The sequence below is a fragment of the Euprymna scolopes genome, chromosome 4 (genome assembly GCF_053919585.1).
Source record: "Euprymna scolopes isolate OS-2025 chromosome 4, ASM5391958v1, whole genome shotgun sequence".
Classification (NCBI taxonomy): Eukaryota; Metazoa; Mollusca; class Cephalopoda; order Sepiida; family Sepiolidae; genus Euprymna; species Euprymna scolopes.
The window spans coordinates 98,624,669-98,646,544 of NC_136485.1; the positions used below are offsets into that span (position 1 = coordinate 98,624,669).

The 21,876-nt window shown below is 32.1% G+C and overlaps 1 protein-coding gene across 6 annotated transcripts in view; it reads left to right on the plus strand.

The window, feature by feature from the left end:
• LOC145269112 (RNA polymerase II transcriptional coactivator-like) overlaps nt 1–21,876 on the plus strand; it is a 106,396-nt gene that overhangs the window by 36,293 nt on the left and 48,227 nt on the right. For 2 of the 6 annotated variants that reach the window (XM_080124724.1, XM_080124716.1), the window contains one exon: nt 288–389. The exons of the other annotated variants lie outside the window; for them this stretch is intronic. The gene's annotated coding sequence lies outside the window, so the exon portion shown is untranslated. The remainder of the gene's footprint in view (nt 1–287; nt 390–21,876) is intronic. 6 annotated transcript variants of the gene reach the window in all.

The window sequence follows — 21,876 nt, forward strand, 5'->3', positions numbered from 1 at the left end:
ATAAATGTAAAATAATTCACCATTTCAAGATGATCCTAGCGTTTTAGGACAGTTGACCAATTTATTTTTTTATGGGAGATTAATCATGTGCACTTTCTTTAAACATTTCTTATGTTTGTTTTTTTACGCTTATATGAGCTCACAGAGGAAGTTTGTTTAATGGGGAGCTCTGCCACTTGTACTTAGCATTATTGTTAAGGCTAAAGGTTTTAGGAGGAGGCTTGCCACTCGTACCTAGGATTAGACATAGAATTAATTTTTTTTTTTTTTTTTTTTTTTTTTTTTAGCGTGTTTGATACCCATTGTGGTAGATATTTTTGGCCAGAGAGAGGATTTACAAAATTGAAAATTGGACTGGTCCCAAAATGCATAAGTTCTGGTCGACTATGGTAATTTCTATCTTTTACAAAAATTCAAAATCTATATGAAAAATTTTCGATTTATTTCTGAGATTAATTCATATCTACTCAAATTTTTTTTCTTTTCTTTGAGAGGAGTAGTAAATACCAGCCATGAATGCTCTTCAGGCATTCAATGACTACACCCCAGATTAAGCTCCCCTTTGATGGGGAAGCAGGTAAATATCTATTCTCAATAAAGCTATATTTAAATACCACTATAATACTTAGTTTTGTTCATGAATAGACACCCACTGTATGATACTATGCGCCAGTTAAAAAAATTAAAATTTGTACATCTTAATTTATAATTCATGGCTTATGGTAAAGAGATACATCAGATTTGACTGCATAATCAGAAAGAGCACACAATTTTACGTAAGAGTGCCAAGTTTCATGAGAATAGCTTGAAAAATAAATAATTGGTGGCAAAATTACTGAATTTCTTGAAATGTTGAGGTCCGTAATTTAGCCCACTTTTTCTAACCCACTTCCAGTTGTCTGATCTAGCTGAAATTTTGCATGTGCAATGATTTATATCTCTACGGGTTATGTGGCAAATTACAGCTATGAACTAATTGTGGTTTCTGTTTTACAAGTGTTTGAACTGAGTTAGGTGTGAAATTGACCCTGTTGAATGTTGAGCAGTGATCCGGTTTTTGTATTTGAAAGGACGCACACCACAGGAGACTTTTGATGAAATGAAAGAAACTTATGGTGATAATATCCCATCTATGACCTTGTAAAACGCTGGCATCGTGAATTCAAACATGGCCGGAAGTCTGTGGAAACAGCTCCCAGACCTGGTCGCCCCCCCCCTTCTACCATTAATGAGGCATCTGTCCGTTAAGTTGAGGCTGCCATTTTGGTAGATCGGCGCATTACTATTCGTCAAATAGCCCAAAATGTCAAGATTAGTACAGGGTCTGTGGAAACTATCATTCATAAACCATATGCATAAGGTGTCTGCCAGATGGATTCCCAGATTGCTCACACCATTCCAGAAGTGAGAACGCGTCGAGTGCTCGAGGATGAATTTGGAGATGTGCCAAGAAGATGAGTCAAAGTTTTTCAAAAGACTGATTACACATGATGAAATCTGGGTCCATCGCTATGATCCAGAGACCAAAGGCCAGTCAATGCAGTGGAAGCACTTGGACTCACCACCTCCAAAGAAGGCAAGGATGCAGCCCTCTGCTGGCAAGGTCATGCTTACAGTCTTCTGGGACCAGGACGGAGTAGTGATGACAGATTTGCTGGCAAAGGGTACCACAATTACAGGAGCCTATTATGCTTCACTTTTGAGGAAATTAAGGGAAGCTATCAAAATCAAGAGACGGGACAAGATCAGCAAAGGTACCCTCCTCCTGCAGGACAACACTCCGGTCCACAACTCGCATATTGCCAGATCATAAGCATGGGCGTGTGGTTATGAAATTCCTTCCCATCCTCCCTACTCTCCTGACCTTGCACCCTCTGACTTTCACCTCTTCCCAGCCATGAAGTTGTTTTTGAAAGGAAAGCATTTCCCAGATGATGCAGCCTTGATTTCTGAAGACACGTCGTGGTTGGAGGACCCACCTGGGGTGTTCTACAAAAACGGTCTCCAGAGCTGCATCAAACGATGGGAGAAATGTACGACTCTAGGTGGTTCCTATGTAGAGAAAAACTAATAACTGTGCCAAGTTTCGTTGCTCTACTTAGTAATACACACAGACTAAAAAACGCTTTGGATAATCACAGATTTCAAGGTAGTTCTACTAAAATAGCCATATTTTTTAAACCAAAGCACTTCAAGTCTTCAAATTACTACTGTTTTGTTCGGAAATGAATATACTTTCAAATGAATTAATAAATATGAATGTACATTATATATTTTAAGAGTTTTAAGCAAATAAAGTGATAAAAATGTGAACGTCATAAAATGGCGTTTTCGGTAAGGTTTTTAATGACCCCCCCCTGTTTTCTAAAGGTCCGTACCGTGATTGTATGAAGAATTTCGTCATGAAATTTGGGAATCAATAAGAAGAGGTGTTAATCTTAATACTGTCAAGTGTCCGAAATATTTTTGACCATTTCTTTTTTTGTCGTGTTAAAAATAAGACTTTAATATGCCGAGTATCGAACATTTTGAAAAGAAAATTCTTCGGACACCCAGTAGTAAGTAAATCAATCTTTTTACTATCTTTATCAATTAAAAGTATTATTTTATGTTGAGTAGGACCGCGGTAATTGATAATTTAAAAGGACCTACCCGAAAAAAAAAATTGTTTTTATTTCTCGAATTTGGTCAAATGAAGTTAATATTACTAAAAGCAGCAGCAGCAGCTACAGCCTGTAGAATCAGCCATAGCACAGTGTATAAACAAACACACGTTCTTTAATTTTTATTCAAGAACGAATTAAGAAAAACAAAATGAAACAAAATGAAAACATAATGAAATATGAATATAAATGTTCTTATGTTTAATTAGAGCTATTTTGTTATCAGAATAACATTAGTTTAGAACTATTCGGTTTTCAGAATGTATAATAACAACAATCCCAACCAATTCGGCATTATGAATCTGTTGCAATTTCTAACATTTTTCGTCAAATTTAAAAACATGGTTAAAAAAAACAAAATAAACTTTTGTAGATATATAGCTTGCATGCACTTTTATTCTTTAAATTAGTTTTGAACAGCGAATTAAAACAATGTTTTACTGCGAACAGCCACAAATGTTTTTTTTCAAAATCAAAATAAGTATCAAAATCTCGTTTATACATAGATTCGAAAAAGTTGTCAAAAAACAAATATATAACAAATAAATGTTATCAAAGGCAAGATAAGTTACTTTTCTACCTAACTGGATAATTTTCTAGTGTTTTTATTTAATGTAACATGTTTATTCAGCTCGAAAAACGTAGTGTTTACCGATGTATTGGAAAATTAAAAATGGCGCCCGGCCCGACTCTCTTTGACACGGTAAGTTTGAGAAAAGGAGTTAAAAATTAAAAAAAAAAACTATACAAAATACTGTTAAAAACTCACCGAATATATGTCAGCCTATGTCATGGTAACATATATTGAGCGAGTTTCTAGCAGTATTTTGTCTACTTTTTTATTTTTAACTCTTTTCCCCAAACTTACCGTTTCAAAAGAGTCGGGCGGCGGGCGCCATTTAAAATTTTCCAAAACATCGGTAAACACTGTTTTCAAGCTGAATAAACATGTTACATTAAATAAAAACACTAAAAAATTATCCAGTTAGGTAGAAAAGTAACTTGCTTTTGATAACATTTATTTGTTATATATTTGTTTTTTTGACAACTTTTTCGAATCTATGTGTATAGTAATACAAACCCTCAAAATCTATATCAATATTCTTGAAATTTTAAAAGCAGTTAGAAAACACATCAAACTACAATTAGGAAGCTTTTTATTTCGTTAATTTTTTTTTCTACTTATTAAGCGAAAGATATTTTTACAACCTGCTCCAGCGTAGTATAAACAGCCTATGAAATTAACACCTTCAACCTCGAAAATAGAAATCAACAAATTTATGGAATTTTCTTTGAAATTTCGCAACGCAGTTTCTTATTAAATTAAAACTAAATATATAATATAAAGCCAATAATTATGAACCGCTAACAGTAAATATGAGTGATGAACGCTCTCTTTGAAAAAAAGCTCTCTTAACTTCACCTCTAATCCAAATTATGTGTGGCAAGTCTCCTCCTAAAACACTCTTTAACCCTAACAATAACACTAAGTTCGAGTGGCAAGCCCCCCTCCCCCTCCAACAAAATACCTCTGTAAGCCACATACAAGCATCTAAAACAAACAAACAAAAAATAGATCCTTCCTTAAAGAAAATACACATAAAAATAAATTGGTTAAATGCTAGAATGGCCAGGAAATGGTGAATTATTTTACATTAAATTTTTGTGAAACTAACCGCTCCCCCCTCTAATATTGTTTTTGTTAGCTTCGTCTCTGTCAAGTTTTCAGTATGTTCACACATAATTTTCCTTAGCCCTACAATTAATTCAAAGTCCGAATGGCAACCCTCCACATATTCTCATTGCATAGAAACCCTCTTAAAACTACACATAATCATCTTAAAAAAAAAAAAGCATGCATATTTTCCCATAGAAAAAAAAAACAGTTAACTGCCCTAAAATGCTAGAATGATCTGTAATAGGAAATTATTTTACATTCAATTCTAAAATAATTTGTTTATCTTTCATTAAAGTTTTTCATGGCATTTTATACATAATTTCCTAAAAAGGTAGAATCACATTTTGGAGGGGTGGTCAGAAGGAGTTGAGTGGGGTTAAACAGAAGGTGTTAATCTACAATAATACCAAAGAAATATTGCAATATATTCATTTTTAAATGGTCTTATGTTTAGATTTAAGTTTTTTGTACATAAAGCACATTACAATTCAACTTTGAGTTCTCCAACTTCTTTTCTGTTTATGGATACATGGCATTTTTAAGGAATTGCTGCATATTTATGCACATTTACTGCAGATTATTTGGAAACCATAAACTTTGGGAGATTTTCAGTTGCATATTCTGATTCCTTGTACAAAAATACACTTATATGGTAAATTTCATTTCTTAGTCTTGTGTTTTAACAAAGATATGACATTTTTACTGAAAAAGTAGTGTAAAAAATGTGACGAAACGCATATGGTCTTAAAGAGGGAAAAATATCCAAACGTGTGAGGCACAAAAATAGCCATAACTTCCTTAATTTTAATCAGATTTTAAAAATTTAAAAAGATTCTTTCTTAGCTCATCAAGCTTTTTCTATGCATACCAATATTGAAATATTTCAAGCTATTTCAATTTTTTCATGTATATTGCTACTCTACTGCTATGGGAAGTGGGTCAGGGCATTACTTATTGTACGCCCCTCGTATTCTCTTGGCTGTCGCTATTTATTTCTTGCAATTACTTCTAACGTCTATAAATTTGTCTGTACTGGAATTGTCAGATAAACCTGTGATATGCATGCTGCCTTTGAGCGATGGCAGCTGCGCATGTAGAAGTAAACCATTTGGAAGGATGGGATTTACTATCAAACTTCCGTGTGTGAACATGTGCCGCTTTGAACTATTCGATAGTCTCATTTACACACTGTTCTGCAGGAAAAGAAAAGATTTTTTTCCCATGGGACATCTCCGTCAGCTTTCTTAGTACCTTGTGGTTTTGAGTAATGGCTCTTCAGCTTTGGGTCAAGAGTTTAGGGTGATTTGTACCATTATCACAGCATGATCAGCATTCCTGAGTGGGCTATGGACATTCATTACACTATCATCAGGAACCGTGGTCAGAAATAGATCTAGAAGTGAGGCTTATTGATCCTGTCAATCTGGGAGATGAGTCAGGAACGTAACTGTCTGTGATAGGGAATGAGATACAGAGAAGCTATGTGTTATGCTACCAGCTGCATCTGTGTAAGTAGAGAATTCAAGCCAATTACTGGTGGACATTAAAGTCACTAAATACATGTACTTGTTCACTAGTATCAAGGGAGAGTGCTGTATCTATGCTATCAGAGACTTGGTTGATTAGGGTGCAGTCCTGGGGTGAGGGAGATCTGTACAGAAAATATAAGTAGCTAACGCTATGTTGCAGGTTAAGTCTAAAGCACATGAAGACCTGGTCGTCGGATTCTAAATTTGATTCTCTAGTCAAGGAGAGGGTGTTTTGAACATTGACTCCAAGTCCATGCATATGTCTGTCTGAGTCCTTGTGCTATTTTTCCCATTAATACACTTGTGCCATTTTTACCTACCCTCCCAATCTCCCTTTCAAAATGGTTCTAAAATTTATCAATTAATTCACATATAAATTTGATGTCTGCATTTGGCAGATTTCTTTAATTTTTATTTTGCAAATATTTTTTCTGATATTTGTAAAGAATTTATTCGACAACATTCAATATTTAGGTACACCGTTGTGATGTTTAATTTGTAAATTGTATATGTCAAATTTAATTTATAAACACTGATTTTATAACATCTCCGAAAAACAAAACTAGCTGATAACATTTGTTAGCATTAGCTCCCCAGAGGCTACCAAATTTCAATATAATTCCAAAAATATAGTGAGAAAACACAGGATATTTTGTATATTCATAATATTTTTATGTAGGGGTAGGAAGTTAAAATATATATATATATATATATATATATATTTTTTTTTTTTATTTTGAATTAGTGATTTTTGAAAATTTCAGATGGCAAAAGTTAAAAATCTAATTTTCTGAAGATGTCTTCTGATCTAGCGGGTTTTTTAAAATCTCAGTTGACAACAGTGGTGATTTTATAATTAGGTTTTATTAAAATTTTAGGTGCTTATTTAAAAAACAAAACAAATACAGAAAAATCGGTTCTTAGAGAAATTTGGAATATTGAATATCAAGTAAAACTAACGGTATCTACTTAATTGTCATGTTACAGTAATGAACATATCCCAAAAATTAAAACAAAGATAATAACTAGAGATTTTTACTTGGTTTACACCATAACATTTTGCTTTTAAAATGACTTCTATAGGTTTTCCCATATGCTGAAAACAAATATCACATTTAAATTTTCCGCAAATATTTTTACAGGCAATTAAACAATGTAATTCCTAATGTTAAGTGGTTGCCATTGTTGTACGCACATACCTTCGGCAAGGTGAAAATCAAGTAAAAAAAAAAAAAAAAAAAAAAAAAAAAAATTACTCAAATATAACAAATGAATGTTATCAGAAGTAAGATAAGTTACTTTCTACCTAACTGAATAAAGTTTTAGTGTTTTTATTTAATGTAAAACATTTATTCAGTTTAAAACGTGTTAAGAGCTACATGCAAATAAAAAAAATGGCCTTGACGTGTTTGAAGTTTTGACTTAAAAATAAAGAAACCGAATAAATGTCACTGTGACATTTATTCGGTTTCTACCACTATTTTTTTTTTTTTTTTTTTAATTATTTTCAAAGATGTATTGAGACATCGCAGCGTTTTTTATTTATTTTTATTTTTTTCGAACCAAATAAACATTTTACATGAAATTAGCAACACGGACGATAAAACGCTTTGGATAATCAGATTTCAAGTTGTTTCTGCTAAAATTTTAAAATATTTTAAAAAACAAAGTACTTTAAAACCTCAAAATACAACTGCTTTATTCAGAAATTAATATACTTTCAAATGAATTAATAAATAATATTGTACTTTATATATAAAGTTTTAAGCAAATAAAATGATAAAAATGTAAACATAAAACTTTTTCATGATATTTTTAGATCCCCTCCCTGATTTGTAAGTGCTCATACTGCGTTTATATTTTGTCATGCAATTTAGAAACTAACCAGAAAAGGTCACTTTTAATAGTTCTGAGTGTCCAAAATACTTTTGATCACTTTTCTTTTTTGTGTTGAAGTCTTTTTTAACATAAGTATTGAAAATTCCGAAAAAAAAAAAATTTTTCTTCGGACACCCACTGTCAAGTAAATCAATCTACTGTTTTTTATCCATTTAAAATATAATTGTTTTCTCTTGTGGTCGCTAGCAATTTTTATGTGGATACTTGGGAAAAAAAATTTTCTATTTGAGTGTGAGTGGAAGACAGTTTTGTAGTATTAGTTGCAGCAGCGATAGCACATTGTAAACAACATTAAAAAAATTTTTATTTCAGAACGATTTTTTTTTTTTTTTTCGAAAATATGAATATAAAAATGTTTTTACATGTTTAGTTAGAGCTATTTTTTTTATCAGAATATAATTAGTTTAATTAGAGCTGTTCAGTTATCAGAATATATAATTAAAGCAATCAGTCCAGTGTTATCAACTTTAACTCCTCATTTTTTCTGGTCAAATTTTTAAAATATTTATAGGGTTGAAAAAACGAGAAAATAAGCTTTCTAAATGTATAACTTGCATACATTGGTTTTAATGGTGAATTAAACAGTGTTTTGCTTTCACAACTGAAAATGCGAAACGATTTTATTTTTTTGTTCATGTGTACGAGTGATACCCCCTTATATTTTTTATTTTCATTTGAAAACATTGTTAAAACAATGTTTTCAAATGATTATCGAATGAGATCTAATCTATTTGATTATGAAAATTTTTAAAAAAATGCAAAATCAATATTTAAATATTTGTAGCAGGTGCTCTGGTTGTAAGTGATTTTAAGAAATAAAAAACATCTTAAACCGGAAAGTTTAAAAACAAAATGTCACTCGTAGAAGACATGAAATGTTATTGAAAATAAAAATCAAGTTCATTCAAAATTTGTGAACGATTTGTTCGCTTCGGCAAAAAAATTTTATATAGATTAAATAGGTGAGCAAAAAATACTTGATACTTTTCCAAACATCAAGTTTTCTGTTGATGATGTCACTTGTTTTAAATAAAATTTATTTTAGAATTTGATGTAAAAGGATTCATTTTGGGCCATTTTTAGGGCAGTTAACTATTATTTCTATGGGAGATAAATCCTGTCCGGGGGGGGGGGTTAAGATTATGTATAGTTTTAAGAGGGTCTTTGCGCAATTATGCGAGGATGTGGAAGCTTACCACTCTGACTTTTGGATTAGGGCTAAGGGAAATTATGTGTGAACATCTGAAGACTTGACAGAAACAGCAAAAACAATTTTAAAATGAGGGTTAGTTTCACAAATTGAATGTAAAATAATTCACCATGTCAGGGCCATTCTAGCATTTTAGGACAGTTAATCAATTTATTTTTTACTAGCAGGACCTGTTAACCGGCATTGCTCAATTGAAGCATGCCCCCCCCCTCCTTGTATATATATATAAAAAAAAAATGAACTATGGCTGTTGTTTGTGGCCAATCCCAACATTCTAATGTTAAGAACTGATTTTGGAATAGACACCCCTAGCCTCCTCATGTTAAGAACGTTGTATGGAATAGACAGAACCAACCTCGCCATGGTGAGAACGGCTTTTGGAATGGACACTCCATTTTATGAGGGAGGGGTGTCAAAATATTTTCCCCCAAGTTTAACCTTGATACATGTTGTCAGCATACCCACCCACAAAGACTATAAACCAAAAAAAAATTGGGGGTGGGTGGCAGTGTTGTGCGGAGAGAAGTACACTTTTTTTTATCATGTGTGTGTAGAACCGTTAATTACAGTGCATAAATGCATGTCATATCTCGAAAACTACTTGTCTCCGCAAAAGTTAAAATAGATTGTCTTATTCAGCATAGTCGAAAACCTGTAGAAGTCATTCATTTAGAGGAAATGGTGCAGTTACAAAAAAAAAGTACAAAACTAACAAAAAAAATTTAATGTCTGAGCAGTATGGAAAATGATTCCTGAAAAGAGAACTAAACAAAAAAACAACTATATTAAAAAACAAACCAATATATAACAAATACATATATTCGTAGGCAATGTAATAAAAGAGAAATTTGTAATGACCCCTCCCCCTCCCATTTGTAAATGGTCGTACCACGTTTCTCTTAAGAATTTTGTCCTGAAATTTGGAAATTAACTAGAAGAGATATCACTTTTAATAGATTCGGTTGTCCGAAATTCTTTGACAACTCATTTTTTTATGTTAAAAAAAAAGACATCAACATGATGAGTTTGGAAAATTATGAAAAACAATTTCTTTGGGCATCCACTATTAAATAAATCAATCTTTTTACAATATTTATCCATTAAAAATAAAATTGTAAGCGGTTTTCTCTTGTGGTACCGAGCAATTTAAGTCATGATTTCTGGAAAAAAAATTGCACTATTTTTAAAAAGTATCTAAAAATGATCTGTAGAAGCAGCAGCATTAATATCAGCGATAGTATTGCTGACAGTAATACTATCGCTGATAATACTTTACTGTAAACAAACATTCTTTTTTATTCCAGAACAAATTAATAATAAAAAATAAAAACAATGAAAATATGAATATAAAAAGTGTTTTTACATATTTAGTTGGAGCTCATATTATCAGAACATAATTAGCTTAATTAGAGCTATTCGGTTATCAGAATATATAATTAAAGCAATCCCAACCACTCCAGCATTAATTTTGGTCAAATTTTAAAAATATAGTTCAAAAGACATAAATATGTAACACGTGCACTTTTATCCATTGCATTTTTTTTTTTTTTTTTTTTTTTTTAAATGTGAAATGTTTTTTGCTTCATGTGTGCGAGCAGTATCCCCCCCATATATATTTTTTTTCATCTTTTTTTTTTTTTTACAACTTTTTTTCAGTGCATTATAATCAAATGGATACTAATCTACCCAATTATATATTTAAAAATAAATACAAAATCAATATTTAAATATTTGTAGGAGGTGCTCCGTTTCTAGTTAAGTTCCTATTTACTTGCCTCCCCACAAGGACAGTAAGACACAAGGTCAGTTTGTAATGCGAAGAAAATCCAGCTTCCCAAAACAGGTCAGTCTGGATAGAAACAAACATAAAAATTATCTGTCATGAAGGATTTCTCCTTCACTGACAGAGGACAGAAAATACTACACTGTGATCTTGGCCCAAAGTCCAGGTAAGAGAAATAAAACATGTCTTAAACTGGAAAGTTTAACAAAATAATGTGTCACTCAGACAAGAAATATAATTGAAAATAAAAACCAAATTTATCCAAAATTTGTGAACGATTTAGCAAAAAGCTTTAGCAAAAAAAATTTTTTTATATTTAAATAAGTGGGCAAAAAATACGTAATAAGTTTTCCAAACATCACATTTTCTGTCAGTGACGTCACTTGTTTTAAATGAAATTTTTGTCTATTTGTTGTAATTCTTAAGTTTCACACCCCTCATTTACGTAAAAACTTACATAAATGAAGGGTGTGAAAGTTAACAAGAATTACAACAGACAAAAATAAATTTTATAATTAAAAGTAATTTGATGTCCAAAATGTAAGGCATGACATTTTTAAAGGCCAATAATTATGACCGTAAATATGGGTGTCAAATGCCCTCTTTAAAAAAAAAAATATTCCCTTAATCCTACCTCTAACCCTAGGTACAACCTCCTCCTAAAACCTCTAGCCCTAACAATAACGCTAAGTCTAAGTAGCAAGCTCCTCACCAAATAAAGTTCCTTGCTAAGCTAGCTACATAGAAGTGTCTAAAAATAAAAATCCTTCCTTAAAGAAAAGTACACCATTTATCACCCATAAAAAATAAATTAGTCAATTGTCCTAAAACGCTAGAATGGTCTTGAAATGGTGAATTATTTGACCTTAAATTTGTGAAACCAACCCCCACTCTAAATTTTAAAATTGTTTGTTTTGTTTTTATCAATTCTTCAAGGTGTTCACACATAATTTTCCTTAGCTCTATCATTAACCCAAAGTTAGTGGCAACCTCCCCACCCTCTCATAATTGCACAAAGACCCTCTAAAACCACACATAATCGTCTTTAGAAAAAAAAACAAAAAAAAAAAGATGCACAGGATTTATCTCCTATAGAAAAACAAATAGTTAACTGCCCTAAAATGCTAGAATGGCTCAAAATGGGGAATAATTTTACATTAAATTCTAAAATACTTGTTTATCTTTCATTAAAGTTTTTCAAGGTATTCACATGTAATTGCCTACAAAAGGTAAAATCCCATATTTTGGAGAGGTGGTCAGATGGGGGGGGGGGTAACGGAAGGTATTAATCTACAATAATACCAAAGAAATATTGCAATATATTCATTTTTAAACAGTTCTAGATTTTGATTTAAATTATTTGTACATATGTATTACATTCCGGCTTTTAGTGTTAACTTTTCTTTTAATGGATACATGGCATTTTTAAGGAATTGCAGCATATTTATGTGCAATTACTGCAGATTATTTGGGAACCATTAATTTTTGGAGATTTTCAATGGCATATTCTGATTCCTAGCACAAAAATACACTTATATGGTAAATTTCATTGCTTAATTTTCTGTTTTAACAAAGATATAGCATTTTTACTGTAAAAGTAGTGTAAAAATGTGACAAAATATATATGGTTTTAAAGAAGGAAAAATAGTCATAACTTCCTTAATTTTAATTGGATTTAAAAAAATCTTTCATAGCTCATCAAGCTCTTTCTAAAGATACCAATATTGAAATATTTTAAGCTATTTCAATTTTTTCATGTGCATTGCTAAATGTAGGCTTGGTGCCACTTTCATGTAGGGGGCTACTACAATTATTTTTCTTAAGAGAATCGGCAAACGTTTATGAACCCCCCCCCCCCACTCTCCTCTAAATTCCACAATTTACATTTTTTCTTTTTTTCTTTTTTCATGTTAATCTCATCGAGTACAAACTTCAGTTTCAAACTAAAGAAAAAATAAAATTGCAAAAAAGAAAAAAAATTTATGCCTTATCGTCGGGGATCTTTTTTCAATTATAAGGTTGATATTATCGCAATATTTTTTTTTCAGTGATGGTCACAAAGTTTGTGTTCAATTTAGTAGAACGTTATAATTAAAAACTGATCCCGAGGATAGATCATAAGAAATTTTTTAATTTGAAAGGTAAGTTTGTAATCGATGAGATTAATGTGAATAGTGTAAATTGTGAAATGTGGGGGCAATTTCCTAAATGCCTGCTAGATTCGTTCATAAGTTTTAACGCTCGATTAAGATATTTTTTATTAATTGAATCATTAAAGGAAGAGAGCTGGGACGATTTTTAGGGTTTTTTTTTTTTGTTTTTTTTTTACTATAACATGCAATGTTTATAAAAAAAAAAAATTAAATAGTTGCCGCGTTTTGGGTAAATGTTTTCATGTAATGTAAGTATCAGTGGTTCATTGTTTTTCTGGTAATACTTGGTTACAGAGAACAGCTTCTAATCATTTAGTAAGAGATTAGTTCATTTTAGGACACCAAAACCAGACATGATTTAAAAAAAAAAAAAAAAAAATACGTCACAGCTTTCTTATGTAACAATGTGTAAATAATGTTAATCCAAATAATACGAATTGCCATAATGTGCAGTAGATATAAACATCACCTGAGGTAGCTGCTCTAACTTGTTTATATGAAAGTTACTATTTTGTTTGTAACACTAAGCTAAATGCTATGGTTATTTTTTGTAAACAGTAGCTTGTAGAGGAACAGCGACGATAGGAAAGTATAAATGATTTAAAACAATGCATGGCGATTGAGCGGCCGTATCGATTAAGGGCTGACATGTTTGTTTTTTGTATGATTGTGTATAATCCAGAATAATAGAATGGCGTAGTCAAGCCAATAAGAATAAGCAAACTGTTACTGGGGAGAGATCATTATTTTCGAATAGTGAAGTGTAATGGTAGTTGTATGAGTGTTTAATCCAGTTAATAAGTGTGTCAGGTCAATATAGTTATAATGGTTATATATTTACTTGGTTTTGACTGGGAGAGTGGGACGACTTTTCAGGCAGAGGGGAAAATACAAACTATTTTGTCTATAGATCTTGGCAGCTGTGATGCTGTCGCTCGTAGGAAATAGGATAGGATTTTATTATAACAGATAAATGTGTTTGTAATGGCGTTCAAAAGTTTAGATATAATAAATTTGTATGTGCCATCTGTTATTGCAAACCTACTGTAATTTGGTCCAGAGGGGAATTTCTGCAAGGAAAATATTATATACAGGATGAGATATATATAGCAAGCCCCACTCTCCCCAATGGTTTACTTCTGCTTGTGCAGCTGCCATTTGTCAAAGGCAGCATGCGTTCCGCAGATTCAACCAGCTCAAATAAACAGAAGTTTATAGAAGCTAGAAATAATTGTAAGAGAGTGATAGACACAGCTAAGACAGATTACTCTGAAACCACCAGAAAGCGCATCGAAGCACAGAAATTAGGAACCCGGGATTTTTGGAAAATCTACAACAGCGTAGTTAATAATGGACAGTCAATTATTCCCCCACTAACAAACAATCATGAGGTTGCTTGCACGGCAACTGACAAGGCTAATCTGCTTGCCAGTCGGTTTGCCTCAAACTCCACACTGAACTCGGTACACCACTCACTCCCTGATTTTCCTCTGCGAACAGACGCCACACTTGACGATTTGAAAATCACCCCTTCTCAGGTACATGCTATTATAAAAAACCTAGACACCTCAAAAGCATGTGGACCAGATCTCATCCCGGCTGTGCTATTAAAAAAATGCTCTGCCGAGGTTGCTCCAGTTCTGTCCAAACTTTACAATAAATGCCTTAACAAATCTTGTTTTCCCGACTGCTGGAAAACCGCCTCTGTGGTACCAGTCTTCAAGAATTCTGGTGAAAGAACTGACCCACTAAATTATCGCCCCATTAGCCTCCTCCCGCTTTTCGCCAAAATATTTGAGTCCTTAGTTAATCAAGCCCTAGTCCAGCACCTAACAGCTGCTAAACTCCTGACTGACAAACAATATGGATTCAGGCAAGCCCATTCAACAGCAGATATCTTAACTGTAGTTTCTGAACGTATATACCGTTCATTGGATAAAACAGGGGAGGGTAGAGCGGTGGCCTTGATATATCTAAGGCTTTTGACAGGGTATGGCACGATGGTCTTCTAAGGAAAATTAGATCATATGGAATCACTGGAAGAATTCATAATGTAATTAAATCCTTCTTAAGTAATAGAAAAATCAAAGTTGTCCTCGACGGACATACATCCAAACAATATGACATAAATGCGGGAGTACCTCAGGGGTCTATCCTTGGACCTCTATTATTCCTGATATTCATAAACGACCTCCCTGATAATATTGTTTCGGAGATGGGTATATTTGCCGATGACACCACTCTCTATAACAGATATGAGGGGAAAACAAATGAACACATATCCAAGGAAATGACAGAAACACTAGAGGACGACCTCCAATCTGTAGTGGAATGGGGACAAAAATGGTTGGTCACATTCAATGCTGCTAAGACTAAGCTTGTTTCCTTCAATAACTACAAGAAACCTTCTCTACCACCAATAGCAATGGCCAAGAACACGTTACCTGAAAGTACTTCTTTTAAACTCCTCGGCCTAACGTTTACAGGGAATATGAACTGGAATAGATACATTGAGAGCATTGCCAAGGCTGCTGCAAGGAAGGTTGGCTCCCTCTACCGTGCTAGAAAACTACTTACGCCTGACAGTATCCTATACCTCTATAAGGCAACCATTCGCCCATGTATGGAGTACTGTTGTCACATCTGCGCTGGTGCATCTGCTGCTTGTCTCTCGCTCCTGGACAGGGTTAAAAAAAGAGTCGCCAACCTGATAGGTCCTGAATTGTCATCTAGGCTTCAACCTCTGTCCCATCGACGAGATGTTGCATCCCTCTGCCTGTTCTACAAATACTTTAATGGTGAATGCTCTGACGAACTGCAAACACTTGTACCTCCCCGACGTAACTACCCCCAACAAACCCGACAAGCTACTAAGTCTCATCCCTTTACAGTGCAAGAAAGCCTTTTACTCCAATAGTTTCTTTCCCAGAACTGCGGGTCTTTGGAACTCCCTTCCGGGATTCTGCTTTCCCAACTGCAATGATATGCAGAAGTTCAAGTGTAATGTTAACAAACATCTTTCTACTCTTCTCCCTTCATAATGACCCCACTAATTAATTCCCTAATAGTAGCCCCCTGCTTCAAAGTGGCACTGTGCCTTGTTTGGGGTGAAAATTGAATTAAAAAAAAAAAAAAAAAAAAAAAGATAAATTCTGTGCATTTTTAAGGAACCCCCCCCCCCCCCATTTATTTGTTATTTTTATTTTATTTTTTTTGTTTTTGTTTTTTTAGATGCTAACCGTATAAGTCGATGTGCATTTTAAAAATTGTGTCATTTTAGAACAAATTAATAATAAAAAATAAAAACAATGAAAATATGAATATAAAAAGTGTTTTTACATATTTAGTTGGAGCTCATATTATCAGAACATAATTAGCTTAATTAGAGCTATTCGGTTATCAGAATATATAATTAAAGCAATCCCAACCACTCCAGCATTAATTTTGGTCAAATTTTAAAAATATAGTATAAGTCGACTGTAGATTCTAGACAAGTTAAATGGTTAGTCTCGTGGCTCCTTCTTGCACAGATAATTTCCTTTTTGGTGTGTGTTTTTTATTTATTTTATTTATTTATTTTTTTTTAAAGACATATTATAAATTGTTTCTTGCCATCCACAAGTGATAATGCGTGCATTTGTTCAAGTGTGGTCTATTCAATTTTCATATAGAACCAACCTGCTGCACATTTACCTGCAATGAACACAAATGTTGCTAATCAACATAATATACTGTAATAATATGAACACGCGCGTTAAGTGCCATTAAATAGTTGTCATGAAATCAAAATTTGTCGAACTTGGAAAACGACATCGTAAACTATATTTCCTAATCTACTAAAAAAAAAAAAGTCCTAATACATATAGAACTTAGGTCTATAGCCACGTCTAGAGTGAATATTGTGAGAATATTAAGCCTCCTATTAAAAACTGCGCATATGCTTACATGTTGGCAAACGCGTTGCAGTAGAGTTCGGAATGAGTGCGACTAATTACTAGGATTATTGGTATATACCGGGTGTACAAACAAAATAGCGCTTTCTGTTATACTCGAGTGCCAAGTTGCACTTGCATAACCTATGTATAAGTTGACCCCAAAAATTAACCTTAAAATCGTCTCCACAAAATTCGACTTGTATACATGGTGTATGTAGCGTACAGAGTAATTTTGTTTGGTGGGGACCTTGGATATAGGATTAAGGGAGTTTTGTTTTAAAGAAGGTGTCATATTTACGGTTAGTAGTTCATAATTTTTGGCTTTGAAAATGTTATGCTTTCGATTTTAAACATCAAATTACTTTTAAATATGCAAACTTAGGTAAATGAGTGTATGAAACTTTACAAGAATTAAGAAAAACGGACAAAAATAAATTGTATTTAAAACAAGTGACGTCACTCTAACAGAAAATGTGACTTTTGGAAAAGTATCAAGTATTTTTTTGCTCACCTATTTAATTTAAATATAAAAAAAATTCTAAAGCTGACAAATCGTTCACAAATTTTGAATGTATTTTTTATTTTCAATTACATTTTATGTCCTTTTTTTCTACTAAGTGATACATTATTTCGTTTTTAAACTTTCCAGTTTAAGAAACTAGAACTGAGCGCTAATGCAAATATTTAAATATTGATTTTGCATTTTATTTTATTTTTTATATAATCCGGTAGATTAGTGTCACTTCGATAATTTGCTGAAAAAATTGTAAAAAAAGGACGAATGAAAAAAAAAAGTATGTGGAGGTTGTACCACTTGTACATGTGAACAAAAAATCATTTCATATTTTCGGTTATTCAGCACAAAATGCTGTTTTTAATTCACCGTTAAAAACTAATGCAACAGATAAAAATGCACACAAGTTATACCTTTTAAAAACTTTTTTTTTTTTGTCTTTTCAACAATATAAATATTTTTAAAAAGTTGACTAGAAATGTGAGAAATTGCAAGTTGAACTAAGTTCATTATGCCAGACTGGTTGGGATTGCGTTAATAATTATATATTCTGATAAGTTAATTAGAGCTATTCAGTTAACTGAACATGTAAGATTTTTTTATCTTCATATTTAATTTTTTTTTTTTTTTTTTTTTTTTTTTTAATTGTTCTGAAATAAAATCAAAAAAGTCTGTTTACAGCTGTGCTATTGCTGCTGCTACTGACGCTACTTCTAATATTGCTGTTAAGTGTTGAGACCTTATGTTGAACAAAGATGGCGGCGTAGTTCAGATCAGATCCTGAGTGTAATTGGCAGTAACCAAGATGACGGCCAAGAATCAAATGCGGTTCGTGACATGGTTAACAGCGAACTGATTGAATCCAAAATTCGACAATTTTTATAGTAACTTTGGAAGGTTTTCATTGGTTAGCACAGCCGGTGGTTATAAAAACGATTGGCGAATTCATTGGTCTCATACCCTCCCCCCCACTAGGAGTCAAAAACAGTTTACAATTGCAAAACAGTTTTGTATTGAAAGTCAATAGAAACTATTTTTTATTACTAGCTATCACAAAAGAAAATAACATAATTATACTTTTAATGGATGAAAACAGTAAAGATTGTTTTATTTACTAGTGGGTGTCTGAAGAAAATTCTTTTCAAAAATTGAAATGTTAAAGGTTTTTTTTTTTTTTTTTTTTACACAAAAAAAGTGGTCAAAAAATATTTTGGACACCCCAAACACCCAAACATCTCTTCTGGTTAGTTTCCAAATTTAATGACAAAATTCTTAATACAAATGCAGTACAAGCATTTACAAATCAGGGCGAAGGTCTTTACAAAACCTTACAGAAAATGCAATTTTATGATGTTCACATTTTTATCACTTTGCTTAAAACCTTTCAAATATATAATGTACATTGTTATTTATTAATTTATTTGAAAGTATATTCATTGACAAACAAAATGGTGGTATTTTGAGGACTTAAAGTGCTTTGGTTTTGAAAATTACTATTTTAGCAGGACCCGCTTGAAATTTGATTCTCCAAAGTGTTTTATCGGTCCATGTTTATTGCTACTCTGACCCTAGGTATGAGTGGCAAGCCTCCTTCTAAAATCTTTAGCCTTTACAATAACGATAAGTCTGAGTAGCAAGCTTCCCACAAAACAAAATTCCTCAGTGAGCTACATATAAGCATCTAAAAAAATTATTTCCTTTTAAATAAGGATCTATCTCCCATAAAAATAAATTGGTATTAATTTACAATAATACCAAAGAAATATTACAATATATTCATTTTTAAATAGTCCTAGATTTCCATTTCAGTTTTTTGCACATAAAATGCATTACAATTCAGTTTTGAGTTCTAACTTTCCTTTTAATCGACACATGGCATTTTTAAGGAATTGCAGCATATTTATGTGCATTTACTGCAGATTTCATAATTTAGAAACCATTACTTTATAAAGGTTTTTAGTAGCATATTCTGATTCCTTACATAAAAATACACTTATATGGTAAATTTCATTGCTAAATCTTGTGTTTAACAGATATAACATTTTTACTGAAAAAGTAGTGTAAAAAAAATGTGACAAAACAGTGTCTTAAAGACATGTCGTAAAGTATCCAAATGTGCAAGACACAAAAATAGTCATAACTTCCTTATTTTTAATCAGATTTCAAAAATTTAAAGATTCCTTCTTAGCTCATCAAGTTCTTTCTATGTAAATCTATGAAATATTGTAAGCCATTTGAATTTTTTTCACGTGTATTGCTAATTAAATAAAACAAAATCACTAAAAACTTATTCAGTGAGCTAGAAAAGTAACTTATCTTGCCTTTGATAACATTTGTTTTTTACAACTTTTTGGTACTCCCAGTGGATTGTACAACAAACCTGAAAATCGTTTTCAAAGATTCAGGTTTCAGAAAATATTGACTTCTCTTGTTATGATTCAAACATTTTTTTTTTTTTTTTTCAAAATTCAATTTTTACTGATTGTTTTTGAAAACTACTTCCATTAATTGGTTTTCTACCTTGTCATTTTTCATAATTTTTGGTATATGTTCATTACTGTGACATGATGATTAAGTAGATACCATTGGTTTCATTTAAAATTTAATATTTTGAATCTCTCTATAATGGAGAAAGAAAAATCTTTGGGGTCATTCCATGTCAAATCATCCAGAAATATGGGATTTTAAAATCCATATCCCCAGATTTGGCTATAGTTTGCACTGCAGGTAGACAATATAGGGACTAAGAAATCCTGAAAATTTTGAGCATGTAACTCCAAATGGTTCCAAATTTAGAGCATTTTTTTGTTTTGGCGTTAGTCACATAATGTGACGCCCGGGCAACAATTTTGTGATGTCATTTCTTTGAATTTTTCTGATTGCAAGATCGTATGGCCCTGAAAATTCGCCCAGGTAAGTTTTTTTTTTTTTTTTTTTTTTTTTTTTCTTTTTTTTAACCCAGTAATCCAAAAATGGCATCAGATTTTCTAAAGAATGAAACCTTATTCTTAGATATTAAGGGTTTTTAGATTTTTTTCACGTGTACCCCAAAATCGAATTTAAAAAAAAAAAAAAGGCGGGGGGAGGCTGACATTACTGATTACTTTTTTTCATATTTTTTTTAGGCACAATAAATTGTCTCTTAACCAAAAATGGTTAAAAGTTCTAGTTTCTTTCACTCACGGTTTCTGTTGAAAGTCTGGTATATTTTTGATAATGAAAAATATTCCCTCCCCCGATTAGCTGTAATAATCAATTTAGACATGTGTTAAATTTGTGTCAAACCTTAATTTTGAAATAAGCCAGATACTAAAACAGTTAAGTTCTAGTAGCAATTTCAAAGATCTAGTAGTGTTCAAGATTAGTTGATGAGGATTGGAAAAACCAAGCCATGCTAAATGTATGTTTTTTTTTTTTTTTTATGAGAACCTAGTAATAGGATGGTAAAAGTTTTAAACCTCTAGTACTATACCAAACCAACAATTTTAAGAAACTTCTTGAGAAACTTTTTAACCCTCAAAAGACTAGGGGGTGGGGTCACGTTGACGCAACTTTTTAAACTTTTGTTTATATTTTCCTGAAAACGTGATTTTTTTTTTTTTTTTTTTTTTTTTTTTTTTCTCGCTCTAATTTTCTATATAACTTCCTGAATATTTCTAACCTATCATAAAGTGTCAAAAAATCATTTACAAAATTTTTCTCCAGGGGTGTCCTTGAGAGTAACCTCCATCAAATTTTTCAGAAATTCCAAAATAATAAGTGACCAAAAATGATCACAATACAAAATTTTATTGCTTTTCATGATGGGATACTCAAAACTATGTGGAATCTATCTGAAAACGTAAAAATGTTGATTACTTGATGAAAAAAAATCTGTGTTTTTCTAAAAATCATAAGATTTCTTGACTTGACCATCTTGAAGTCACTGCACATCAACAAAATGCAAAGCACAGCTAATTTTTGTTGATATGTGATTTAAGAAGGTTAAGGAATGCAAAGGATATAAAATTGTTTCAATTTCTTGTTTCGTGGAGTTTATTCACATTTTTAATTTCTGGATCAAGTTGACAACTTCCCTCCCGCACCTTTCCGTAGTCCACTGCACTTCGGAAAAACACATGGTTTTGCAAGGGTTGAGAAACAAATCCTACATTACTTTATTGGCTCCCATGAAAAAAGTGAAAATGGTATATTTGTACCGGAAAGCCCCAAATATTCACACCTACACTATGTTTACCTTACAAAATGTCCTTAAACTACATTTCCAGAGTACTTGACAAATTTGATTAAGAAACTAATTAAACTTTTGGAACTATAAAAAATTAAGAAACTCCTTGTACTACTAGGCCAACTCATATTTCATATAAAAAAAAAAGCATGTAAGCAAAATGTAGTGCAGCTAGTTTCTAATTTTCTTTCTTTTTTTTTTTTTTACCTTTCTTCAGAAAACTGGATTACTTACAAGGCTTGCTTGATTGTTGTTCAACGCCATTTGATATCACGAGTTTGACT